The 12,402-nt window shown below is 48.1% G+C and overlaps 1 protein-coding gene across 3 annotated transcripts in view; it reads right to left on the reverse strand.

Annotated features, from left to right (window-relative positions):
* FARP2 (FERM, ARH/RhoGEF and pleckstrin domain protein 2) overlaps positions 1–2,861 on the reverse strand; it is a 70,951-nt gene extending 68,090 nt beyond the window's left edge. For all 3 annotated transcript variants that reach the window (XM_030456080.1, XM_030456079.1, XM_030456082.1), the window contains exon 1: positions 2,775–2,861. The gene's annotated coding sequence lies outside the window, so the exon portion shown is untranslated. The remainder of the gene's footprint in view (positions 1–2,774) is intronic.
* Between the last annotated feature and the right edge of the window lie 9,541 nt (positions 2,862–12,402).

Genomic DNA, 12,402 nt, shown 5'->3' on the forward strand with positions numbered 1-12,402 from the left:
ATCCCCTCACAACTTAACTGCATGGGAAGATCTTGCTACTGCCATTCAGCTTTCCAGCAACTGCAGCTGCCCAGAATCAGATATACTCCTCATGAGGCTATTTTTACTGATAACCACTAAAATTTAGCACTCCACAAACACATTCAGCCCCTTCTAAACGAACAGCTACTGGAAGGGACAGACACTGCAGTTAATCAAAAGCAAAAAGTGGTGACAGCCAAGGTAGATCACCCAGCTAAAGAGGAAACAGGGAGCTCCTGGGGACTCATACCAGCTTTTGGTTACCAGCAAGAAGAGACCAAAGTCTTGCCAAAGTTCTTCCTCACAGGTGTTAAAAGGAAAAGTGATCTCAACAGGGCTCAGCCTTCCATCTTGCTCATGACAAATGCCTAAAAATATTTACCCTTCAACCAGAATACAGTCAGATTTTTCAGGGGATGTAGACAGAAAACACAGCGTGCAGAAGGCAAACCACATTCCCTAAAAAAACAGTGCCCTGCCCACAGCGTGGCAGCTGTGATTCCACACCACAACCAGCACCTTCCCAGGGCATCCTAATGGTGTTGCTACAGTCAGTAAAAATCCCTTAACAGCCTGGCTTGGTCCAACTGCCTCAAAACCAAAAGTGTGAGGAGTGTTTATCAAGTAAAACACTATTTCCATCAATTAGTTATGTATTCTGTTTCGTCTAAGTTGACTACCTATGATATTTCTTAACAAAAACATTGATTCAGGATGTGTATCAGCTAAAGGGGCTGTCTAAATGAGAGGAGAAAAAAGGAAAGAATGAAGCCTGGAGAGACTGCGAACACTGGGAAGAACAAGAAGCTCTGTGGGGAGAGCAGAGAAAGCATCCAACAGCACAGAGAGGCTCCCACCCCAGGCCAGCCAGGAAAAGGTCTCATTCACCTCCTCAGCAATTCAAAACTAAAATGCAGTGTTGCCACAATACTGGTTGCTCTAAAAACAGAAAGAAATCTTCCCTGCATTTATCTGGCAAGAACTTCTTTGCATTCAGTGATCATTTCCTATAAACAGGGACCAGCCATTAAATCTAAATCAGATGAAATGACTATTGCTCCCAGCCACAAATGAGACTGAAGGACCGGCTGGAAACAAATCTTATAAAATTAAGGTTGCTATGTACTTTTTTGTTGCCTTTTTGAAAAAGCTTCAAAGTCACAGTGAATGTTCACCCTTCTACTTAGATTGAACAAACTTATTTTACAGGAAACAGTGTTTACCAGCTACCAGCAAACTGGGAAATGCAGCTTCCACCTGAAGACATGCCCAAAAGTAACTCCTCAAAGTACGATGTCTTTTAGTCTGTCAGAGTCACTACAATGCTCCATCCTCCACCTGTGCAGGAGCCTGACCTGAAGTCATGCCAGCTTCTCAGCTGCTGGGTGTGAGCAGGCTGATCCCTGTCTTCCCTAGGACAGGATCCACACTACCTGCATATGGTAGGAGCCCACAGCAAGAAAGTGCTCTCAGCAGAGCTCTCAAATCAGGTCCCTTCAGTCCAACAGCTGCAAACTTCACTCATTTTACTTTTTCACTTTCAGGCAACAGCAACCTGTTAACATCATTACACCAAGCTGGCACCAACTGATGGATCAGGAACCCAACTGAAACAAAGCAAGGTAAAGACTACGAGTGCCCCAGCTGCAGCAGGAGAGATGCTGCTCCCTGAAACCCGGACCCCTCGCTCCCATTACTGACACCCCTCCTCAAAACCATTTAAAAACGCCTCTCACGGCTCTCCCGCATGCCGGCAGCCACCCTCTGCTCTGGCCTGGAGGGAGATGGATGGATGAGGAGAGGCTGAGGGAGCTGGGGGTGTTCAGCCTAAAGAAGAGGAGGCTCAGGGGAGACCTCATCACTCTCTCCAACTCCCTGAAAGGAGGTTGGAGCCAGGGGGGGGTTGGGCTCTTTTCCCAGGCCACTCTCAGCAAGACAAGAGGGCAGGGTCTCAAGTTGTGCCAGGGGAGGTTTAGGTTGGAGATTCGAAAGCATTTCTTCCTGGAGAGGGTGATCAGACATTGGAATGGGCTGCCCAGGGAAGTAGCGGATTCTCCGTGCCTGGAGATATTTCCAAAGAGCCTGGATGTGGCACTGAGTGCCATGGGCTGGGAACCACAGGGGAGTGGATCAAGGGTTGGACTTGATGATCTCTGAGGTCCCTTCCAACCCAGCCAATTCTGTGATTCTATGATGCAGAGGGAGGCCTGCACCCGGTCCCCATGAGCACCCCCAGCACTTCTCTAACTGCCCACACAGAAGCTGCAGGGCGCCACAGGCTCCCCCCTCGCACCGCCAGCACCGGGGGCAGAGAGGCGGCTGCAGAAGGGAAGGCTCAGGTGCTGAACATCCCAGCCTAACGAGGCAGCGGAGGAGCGGCCCCCGAGCAGATCCCCGGGCTGGGGAAGGCGCTCCCGGGCCCCGCCACTCAGAGCCCTTCGCCCCCATGCCTGAAGGCCTGAGGGCCGCAGACCGTGGGGCAGCGCGGGCAGAGTGTGGAAGGGGAGGAGGGGGGGGGGGCAGACCCGGGCCGCCTCACCAAAGCCTCCGCCCGACAGCGGCCGCGGGCGGCGGAAGCGGCCGACTCGCAGGCAAGGCCGGGCCCGGCTCAGGCGGGTCGGGCCGGGCCGAGCCGAGGCGCCGCTCGCCGGCAGCCCAGTTCCAGGATCGGCGTGAGGGCTGCTCCCCTCCCACGCTCCCACCCCGCCGCCCGCTGCCCCCGTCCCGCCCGGTCCCCTCCGGTCCCCCCTCACCTCTGTCCTCTCCTCAGCGCTCAGGGCCCGCAGCCGCCAGCCCCGCCACCTCCCCGCGCCCACCGTGCGCACCCGCCCACCGCGCGCTGCCATTGGCGGGGAGGGGCGGGGCCTGAGCGGGGGGCGGGGTCCCGGGAGAGGCGGGGCCGGCAGCGCGGGGCGGGGCGGCCGAACCCCCCGGAGCGGCCCCGGTCTGAGGGTCCGGCCCGGACCGGCCCAGGAGTCTCCCCCCCCACTCCAAGGAAACCGTGCCGGGGGTGCGGGAGTTCCGGGGGACACGCAGAGGCAAGAGACAGCTAAGCGTAAGGCCGGCCCTCTCTTCCCTGCGACACGGAGTCGTCCTTGCCAAGCTTTTAGGACTGTAAAAAGGAAAAAAAAATATATGAAAAAACAGCCCGCAGTGTATTTTTCCAGCATGACGAGCGCTCGGGGTATTGGCAGCTTTAAAAGAAAACGCCAAATGCCCTAATGTCGGCGCTGAAGGGCAGCTGGCTCACAGGAGGGATGCTCCTCACTGCTCCCCCCAAAAATCACAGAACTGGCTGGGTTGGAAGGGACCTCAGAGATCATCAAGTCCAACCCTTGATCCACTCCCCCCGTGGTTCCCAGCCCATGGCACTCAGTGCCACATCCAGGCTCTTTGGAAATATCTCCAGACACGGAGAATCCACTCCTTCCCTGGGCAGCCCATTCCAATGGCTGATCACCCTCTCCAGAAAGAAATTCTTTCGAATCTCCAACCTAAACCTCCCCTGGCACAACTTGAGACCCTGCCCTCTTGTCTTGCTGAGAGTTGCCTGGGAAAAGACCCCAACCCCCCCCGGCTCCAACCTCCTTTCAGGGAGTTGGAGAGAGTGATGAGGTCTCCCCTGAGCGTCCTCTTCTCCAGCCTCAACACCCCCAGCTCCCTCAGCCTCTCCTCACAGGATCTGTGCTGGATCCCTTCCCAGCCTCCTTGCTCTTCTCTGGACCTGCTCCAGCACCTCAATCTCCTTCCTGAACTTCCTGAGGGGCCCAGAACTGGACACAGGACTCAAGCTGTGGCCTCCCCAGGGCTGAGCACAGGGGCAGAATCCCTTCCCTGGACCTGCTGGCCACGCTGCTCCTGAGCCAGCCCAGGATGCCATTGGCCTTCTTGGCCACCTGGGCACACTGCTGCCTCCTGTTCAGCTTCCTGGCAATCCAGACTCCCAGGTCCCTTTCTGCCTGGCTGCTCTCAGCCACTCTGTGCCCAGCCTGGAGCTCCCCATGGGGTTGTTGTGGCCAAAGTGCAGGACCCGGCACTTGGCCTTGCTGAACCTCATCCCATTAAAAGAACCTCTCTGGATCACAGCCCAACATCCCAAGGCCCCAGGGCAGCAGGCACCCTATGGAGGGGTGCACCACTGCCAAGCCTGATTTGCAGAGGTGAGTGCTGCTATGGGGAAGATTTAATTCCATGAGCAGGTCACTAAGACTCGGGCAGCAAAGCTCATGTTTGGTTTCAAATCCTGAGCACTGCAGGTCTTCATTTCAGTCAGCTTCCTTTTCCATGAGCAGGGAAATTTTAAACAGGGACAGAGTAAGCCTCAGCACTACAGAGCAGGAGAGAAGACACAGGTGCTCCGTGTGCGTGGTGAGAGGCATTTGCTGGAAGGGCTCCTCAGCCATTCCCAGTCCAGGAGGTTCCTGGTTATTGATGGTAACTTCTTGGAGCCTTGCTGGATCTCATCCTAACCAACAAGGAGGGCCTTGGGGAAGCAGTGAAGGCTGAGGGCAACCTTGGGTGCAGTGACCATGAGATGGTTGAGTTCAGGATTTTACGTGGTAGAAACAGGATTCCAAGTAGAATCACAACCCTGAACTTCAGAAAGGCCAACTTTGCCCTCTTTAAACAATTTCTGGGGGAAATCCTACAGGACAGGGTACTAAGAAGGTTGGTTAGCTTTCAAGGACCACTTCTGAGCTCGAGACCAAAGCATCCCAATGGGAAGGAAATCAAGAAAGATAAGATCAGTATGATTGAATAGGAAACTGCTAGGTAAATTCAAATCAGAGAACCTATAGGTTGTGGAAGGAAGGGCAAGCCACTTCTGGTGAGGCCACATCTGGAATGTTGTGTCCAGTTCTGGGCCCCTCAGATCCAGAAGAACAGGGAACTGCTGGAGAAACTCCAGAGCAAAGTGACCAAGATGCTGGAGCAGAACATCTCCTGGTGAGGAAAGGCTGAGGGAGCTGGGGCTCTGCAGCTTGGAGAAGAGGAGAATGAGGGGTGGCCTCATCAGTGTTTGTAAATATGTAAGGAGTGAGTGCCAGGAGGATGGAGTCAAAGCTTTTCTCAGGGGTGACAAACCATAGGACAAGGGGCAGTGGTTATAAACTGGAGATTAGGCAGTTCCATATAAATATTAGGAAGAATTTTTTCACTGTGAGGGGCACAGGGCACTGGCCCAGGCTGCCCAGGGAGGTTGTGGAGTCTCCTTTCCTGGAGACACACAAAGCCCACCTGGACACATTTCCTGTGTGACCTCCTGGAGGTGACGCTGCTCTGTCAGGGGGGGTTGGACTGGATGATCTTTTGGGGTCCCTCCCAACCCCTCCTTTTCTGTGATTCTGTGAAGCATGGCCAAAGGGGCTGAAGACCACCAGAACATCCTCCTTTCTCCTTGCTCCCCAAGCAGTGAGGACAGAGAAAAAGAACCAAAGACTGCAGGAAATGCAGTGCAGAATGAACAGAGTTCTGCCTGAACAGAGCTCGGCACCTCTCAGATGCTGACCCTGCTCAGAAGCAATGCTGGAGCTGATGGAAAGCAGAGCAGCCAGGAAAACAGCACAGCCTAAAAAGGACTCTTTGACAGCCCCCCTGGCACCCTGAGGGACCACATCTCTCAGAGTCTGCTCTTCAAGATGAGAAGCAACAGAAGCAAGACAAATACTTGGGTTTCATGAGGAAAGGATTAATGGCCACCAGCACAAGAAATGGTAACAGTCACCTTGTTTCTGAGAACTTGACCTTTTCACAATGATCTGAAAAACAAAATATTAGCATAGCATATGACTTTTATGTTAACAAAACACATGAATCATGCAGAACAGCCCTTTCAACCTGGAGCAGCTTCACTGCTCTCACCCACAGAAAAAAGCATCTCACAGATTTAATAACTAAATCCTGACTAGCAACATTCTCATCTCTTAGAAAAAAAGACAAGGTTTTAAAAATATGCCCCATTATTGCCTCTCCTTAAGAAGTGAAATGGAGCTGAAGAATCTCATGCAAAAAAAAAAAAAAAAAGAAAAAAAGGTAAAGTATAAGCAGCATTTTAGATAACTCCATTCATAAAAAACCATTTGTGATCACAGTAAACTGAAGCACTTTGGTTACTGAAATGGATGTTTCAGTATCCTGTTTTGCCATTTGCATTGTACATCCTCAGGCAATGAAAACAGAGCAGTCAATTTTATTTGCAGCTTAAGCACTAACACAGTTTCACATCCTTTAAAATGCAGATGCTTCAGAATAATCTTCATTTCAATCACTTTGACATCTAAAAAGAGCACAAAAATTTTCTTGTGCAAAAAAGCAGCTGCCCCTAAGTAGGAGAAAAAAAGTCTGATGTGATCACTTCAAAAGCAAGATACAACAACAACCAAAGAGAGAAAGCAATAATTACAGATATAGTAAGGTCTTTAGAAGCATCAACACCCTGCTGTTTATGCTCTGCTGTATATTCCTATTATTGCTCCATAAAAAACATACAATTCACTGTCTTGAAACAATCCAGTAATGAAAAGGCACCAAAGGCTCTGCATGCTTAAGTGTCCACAAAACTGGTACCTCTGTTTCCACAAGCAGCTCATTTCCAGCCTTTCTTTCCACCACATTTATTTTCCATCATAGTATGAGTAGTTTAGCAGGATGCACAAGTATTTCCTCCAAGACCAGTTTACTTGCCATGAACCTGAACATTAAGAAGTCTCTCTTACCTGAATTCCCTATTTTCAGGGCAGTCAATACCATCCATGGTGGTGGTAACTGGAAGCTATTTCTGCCTAGATGCTAAAACCTTCCTCTAACAGGTTTTCAGATATCTATATTAAACTAGAACATAGGTGGAATTCCCTATAAAACAGGGAGCCCACATGCTTTGGGCCAGGCTATGAAGAGCCATAGCAGCACCTCCCATCCTTCATTCCTTGCACCACAGGCAGGGGAAGGGACAAGACTCCAGTTTTCAAGCTGGCAGATGGTGACAGCTCTGCCCTCTGTGCTCCCTGAACCATTGGCAGGGAAAAGCCCATGAACAGATAATGTAATTCCTACCTCCAACCAAACAGGCTGCAAATAAGAAGTGCCTTATCCAAGCTGGGCTTCACTGTACACACTCAGTCATTTACAAAACGCTCAGCAACTGGAACACAGAGATCATGCTTGAGACATGGCCTTTGGTGAATCTGAAACCTAAAAGAGGGAATGGATGGTTATCTGACCCACTAAACACCAACTCAGCAGTGTGTTCTTCACAGCCACCCACAAAAACCTCTGAGATTCCATAAGTCCCATGACAGCAAACTTTCTGACCATTCAGGCAGTGTCTGAAACCCTTACAGGAGAAGGAAGCTTAGAGAACAAAGAAGAATAATAATGTAATTACACATGAAAGTCAGCTGCTGCTATTGACAGGGTGCAGATGTGAGATAAAATGTGATGGTGAAGTGTAACTCATTCATTCAACCAGTCTTACAGATAATCTGCATCAAATTAGTGACTACCCTGGTCATATTCCTGATCTGAAAATATTTCATCGTGGGAAAGCTCAGACAAGTCCTTTGCAATTTGTAATGTTCTGTGCAGCAGAACCAGACAGGAGACCAGTTGCCTTCTCTCACCAATCCATTCTGACTCAGACATTTCAATAGAGACTGGGCTATGTGAATTGGCAAATCATTCCTCAGCTTGTCTGATCAGTGATAAACAACTTCTCCAACAGCTTTGAATTGCAAAAACCAAACCCATTTCAGCTGTTACAGCCAGGTGTTGTACTCACAGCCCACTTGTACCCCGGGTGGCAGGAAAACATGAAAAAGGAGGGAGTGAAATAATAGAATTTGATCAATACACCGATCATAAGCAAAGGGCAAAAGACTCAAGACAAGGTGAACAGGCACTGCTGGATAACCAGAGATTTGATTCATATGATCAGCACAAAGAATCAGTAATGCATACACCCCCCCACCTGCTCCCCTGGATTTATTACTTTCCAAAATTACTCTTTTACACCAGGTTCACTTATTGTTAAAACTGACTTGGAGGCACAGGAGAAACACTCTTCTTCAGGAGTAATGAATACAGGTACTTCCAAAACTGACAACATGCATCTTGTTCTACTTGCAGAGACACAATGTCCAAGGTCCTTTTCCTTAGCAGCATCTTGCTAAACCACCCACAGAATCCCATTTCCTTGACACACAGAGTTGTAGGCTCTGTGTGGGGTATTCCACTTCCAATCTTAACTGCTCCTGCCTCCCCCATCCCAACTGTGCCATAGCACTTCTCACAGGGGTAACCTTTTGGCCTTTTCCTCTTTGGGGCATTTTTCAGGAGCCCTTCTACCTGCACCCTACCTAATAATTACACTGCCATGTACAAAGTGCAAAGTCCACTGGCCTCAGACTATGACCTTCAACATTAACCAGCTCTTTAGAACAGGCATGGGTGCTTACATAGAAGAAAAAATTTTACCAGTCAACTAGGAAAAAAAATGAGTGGATGCAACCCTTTTTTGTAATCACTTACTTTGACTTTCATAATTGTATGTGTATTTAAAGTTAGCTCCCATGGTGAGAGTGGCAGTAACAACAAAGACATTAAGCACAGCATCTGTTCATACCTGTGTGCGCACACAGCCACACGCAGGCACTTGCTCTGCAATTTCTTTCAGCCTGATTACTGTACTTGTCTCAACACATTCTTCCTACACTGAAGGTTCAGTCTGTAGCCAGCAGCAGTTCTGAACCAACAGCACAAAAATCAGGAGCATACACAGGCTAGGAGCTGCACAGAAACACGGCTGCTGAGCCACATCCACTGAAACACGGGGCCAGGTGAACACTGTGCCTTGCCTTTCCCTTTTCCTTTCCTTTCCTTCCCTCCTTTTCCTCTGTGGGCAGCTGTGGAAGAGCTGACACAGCCCGACTGAGTATTGCCCCCACGTGGTAAATTGGCAAAACAGCTCCAGAATTTCCCTAAATTTGCACCAAACTGAATCCTAAGTTTTTTTACGATGCATAGGAGGTTCCTGGCTGTTACAGGTAGGTAGGTATGAAACAGTCTTTCCTAGAGCTGGGTGATATACTTCTCTTTTTTACTTACCAAAACTTTTACTGTGAGGTAAACACAGCAGGTCTGAAGCAGCAAGGCCTAAATATACCCCCCCATATAACCAATGTGTCAGAAAGCTTCTCCCTCATCACCCCCCCTTTTTTTTTTTTTTTTTTTAATATCACTGAGGTTAATCAGATTTCCCTACCCATAAAGTCAGGCTGGTATCTGTTACCTCAGAGGAGCTGCTCTAGGGTTCAATCCAGTCACAACTTGTACATTGCTTCAAAGATCTACATCAAAAAACTTCTGGAAGTGTATTTCGGGAAAAGTGAGGCACCAGCAAACAGAAACCACCCCTCCCCTGAAACATGAAATTCTAACAAGAAAAAAGATCACCTCTTTTTTCCCATCCCAGTAGTCAGTCTGCACCACAACAGCCCAGCTAACATGGATGTCAGAGGAGAAAAAAAACCCAGTCCTATTTCATAGACAGGATGCTTCAGGACAAAAAGAAAACAAAGGATCTACAAACACCACGGGTAAGCATGGCAATTATTTTACTGCCAAATAAACCTGTGTTGAGGTTTTCAGTAACACTCAGAGTCACTTTCAAAAATGAAGCAAAGCAATGGGGGATTGCTAGCACAGCAGTGAAGTGTTAGCATCCCCCTCTCTGCCCCCAAAACTCAAGTAATTGTTCCAGGTGTTTGTGGCAGGAAATGGAGCACAGAACTCCCCACTGATGCTGAAAGGAAGAAACTGAGCACAGCCAGTGCTTCATGGCTCCATACAGCTGGGGGACACCAGACTGCTCTTCTTAAAACACTGTTTTTCTTTATTTCAAATACAGAATTTCAAATAAAGCACACAGCCTATTTGCTGGGCATGAAAGGAAGATTAAAAACAGGTGGGTTTTTCTTCTGCTTCCCAAAGTGAGTGCTGGTCAGCAAGCCAACTGCTGAATCCAAACCACACCTCTCCAAGAGAAAAAACTCCAGGGCTTGGAGCAAGTAACACTTGAGGAACAGTAGGGCCCAGGCTCCTTTATAGAAAAGCCTCTTAAAAATAAGAATTAATAACATTAAAACAATGGGAGAATTGCAAATATGAGGCACAGGAGTAGGTGTGTTTGGACAAAGCATTTTACTGTCACTGTTTCTCCCCCCACCTTTTTTTTTTTAAATAAATATGCTGTTGAAGCAGCACAGTATCTGCTTTAATGAGTGCTTTGCATCAGCTCTTAGGTTGTGTTTATTTAATCATTCTATAGAATATGCTGAACTATCTGCACATATCTTGGGAGCTCCTGTTTCCTACACGGGAATTTTCCCATGAATTTCTGCCTTCTGCTTATAAAAATGAATCATAGAATCACAGAATGACCTCAAGGATCATCCAGTTCAACCTTTCTAGCTAAAAACATGGTTCAAATGAGGTGGCCCAGCAGCCTCTCAAGCTCAGTCTTAAAACTGCCAGTGTAGGAGAACCCACCACTTCCCTCAGGAGATTAATCCAAGATCTAATTGATGGGACTGGATTTATCAAAATTATGCAATTTCTTCTCTTTACCCCACCAACCTTAATTTCTTTCTCAATAAAAAAAACCAGGACAACAGCCAACTTGAGGAGCTTGAGCAAAGTAACTCAGTGAAGTTGCTAATGGCTGGCATTATGGGACTTATGTGGTGGAGCAGAAATTCCTATCTGGCAATGTGGACCCCTCTTGGAACATGGCTGGACTTTAAATCTGATGGGCCAAGCAGCAGTTACATCACCAGAGAAGATGCTGAGGATCCAAGGAAGGCTGAGACTAGAGCATAAACAATTAGCTGCATCAACCCTACCAAACCATTTATGCTGGTTTTCAAACAAAGGGAGCAGGAGGAAGCCCCAGGCTTGGCAGAGTACCTCCCCTCATTCTTTTCCTCCCAAGGAGCTCAGTCTTTCCCACAGCAATCAAAGCACTGCACCTCCTCACTTTGTGGGACTTGTTTCTTACAAGAGCACAGGCTGTCTGCAGGGGTAGTTTCCAAGGAGCACACTCCTCTGAGATAGCTGGACAACCTCCTCTGCCTTGCTAGATTTACAGGCTCTCATTCATTCCCTGTAGGTGGGAGGCAGCTTCATTTGTCTACTGCATTTCAAGCACCGAAACTAAATTTGCAAACTTTGAGCTTCATCAGATGATCTTCCCTTGCAGAAACTCCCTGACACACCCTCCCTCACCTGGCTGGGAGCCAGACCTAGGCAATCCTCTCACGTCTGGGCTGCACTGTAAACAAACCTGGCCATCAAACCACTCCTTAGACAAACTTCTTCCTCCTCCTAATCCCTCCATTCCCAATTTCTGGACTTGACCCAGAATTAAAAAAACAAATCCAGCTTCACTCCACATGCTCTCCACCTGGCTACTGCCAACAACTGGCTGAGCTCAGCATCAGTCAAATCCTCCTGTAAAAGGACACCCAAGCAGGTAACACCACCTCCTGCTCTTTTGGAAGATGAAGAGATTTTTTAGAATGCTGTGCTGTAAGATTCTGCCTGTATAGTCTGACACAGCTACACCACCAGTGGCTGCTCTAGCAGAGGGAAAAGTACCTGCCCTGCTGGTAAATCAGACTGCATTCCCAACCTTTTGCCTTCCAGGCTGTCTGAATAAATAGAATGCACTGTATCCCAGAGCAGCCAGCAAGCATGTCCAGAAAGAGGTGACAGGCAGGGCTCTCAGACAACAACTTACTAGCAGACTCTCCTGAGAAATGGGCTCTGGAATTGTTGACTGCTGGAAAATTGACAGTAAGTGGCATTAGGAAGTGTTTTAATCACACAAATGAAACTTCTCTTTCCACTGCAGTAATCCTTTCAGAGTTTCTTTCTGGCTTTCTGGCCCAGTGCTAAGCACTTTGTGCACTATTCCACACACAGCACTGGGAAAAGAGCAGACAGGGAAGATCATGTTATTTCATGGAGTCCTTCCTACTGAATTTCTACCTGAGCAACACTTTCAAGTCTACCTTTATGGATAATATTCCTGCACATTTCCCAGACTGTCAGTAGTTAACAACTCTGCTTGCCCTCTATTTCAGGTACTTCCATAAAGCATGCAGCATTTCAGGAGCTGCTACTTAGTGCCCAGAAAATTCCCCAAAGTAACATTTTTCTTCACACCAATATCAAGAAACAGAAGTTAGTAAATTATTTTTTCCACTTTTTTTTTTTTTTTTTCCTAGCTACTATATCTGTGAAACAAGCTAGCAAAACCCTGATGGAAATCCTCCTTTGGGGTACAGAAGATAAACATGTGGTGTGCCTCTCCATGTCCATTCT

Source organism: Calypte anna, chromosome 9, assembly GCF_003957555.1.
Source record: "Calypte anna isolate BGI_N300 chromosome 9, bCalAnn1_v1.p, whole genome shotgun sequence".
Taxonomy (NCBI): Eukaryota; Metazoa; Chordata; class Aves; order Apodiformes; family Trochilidae; genus Calypte; species Calypte anna.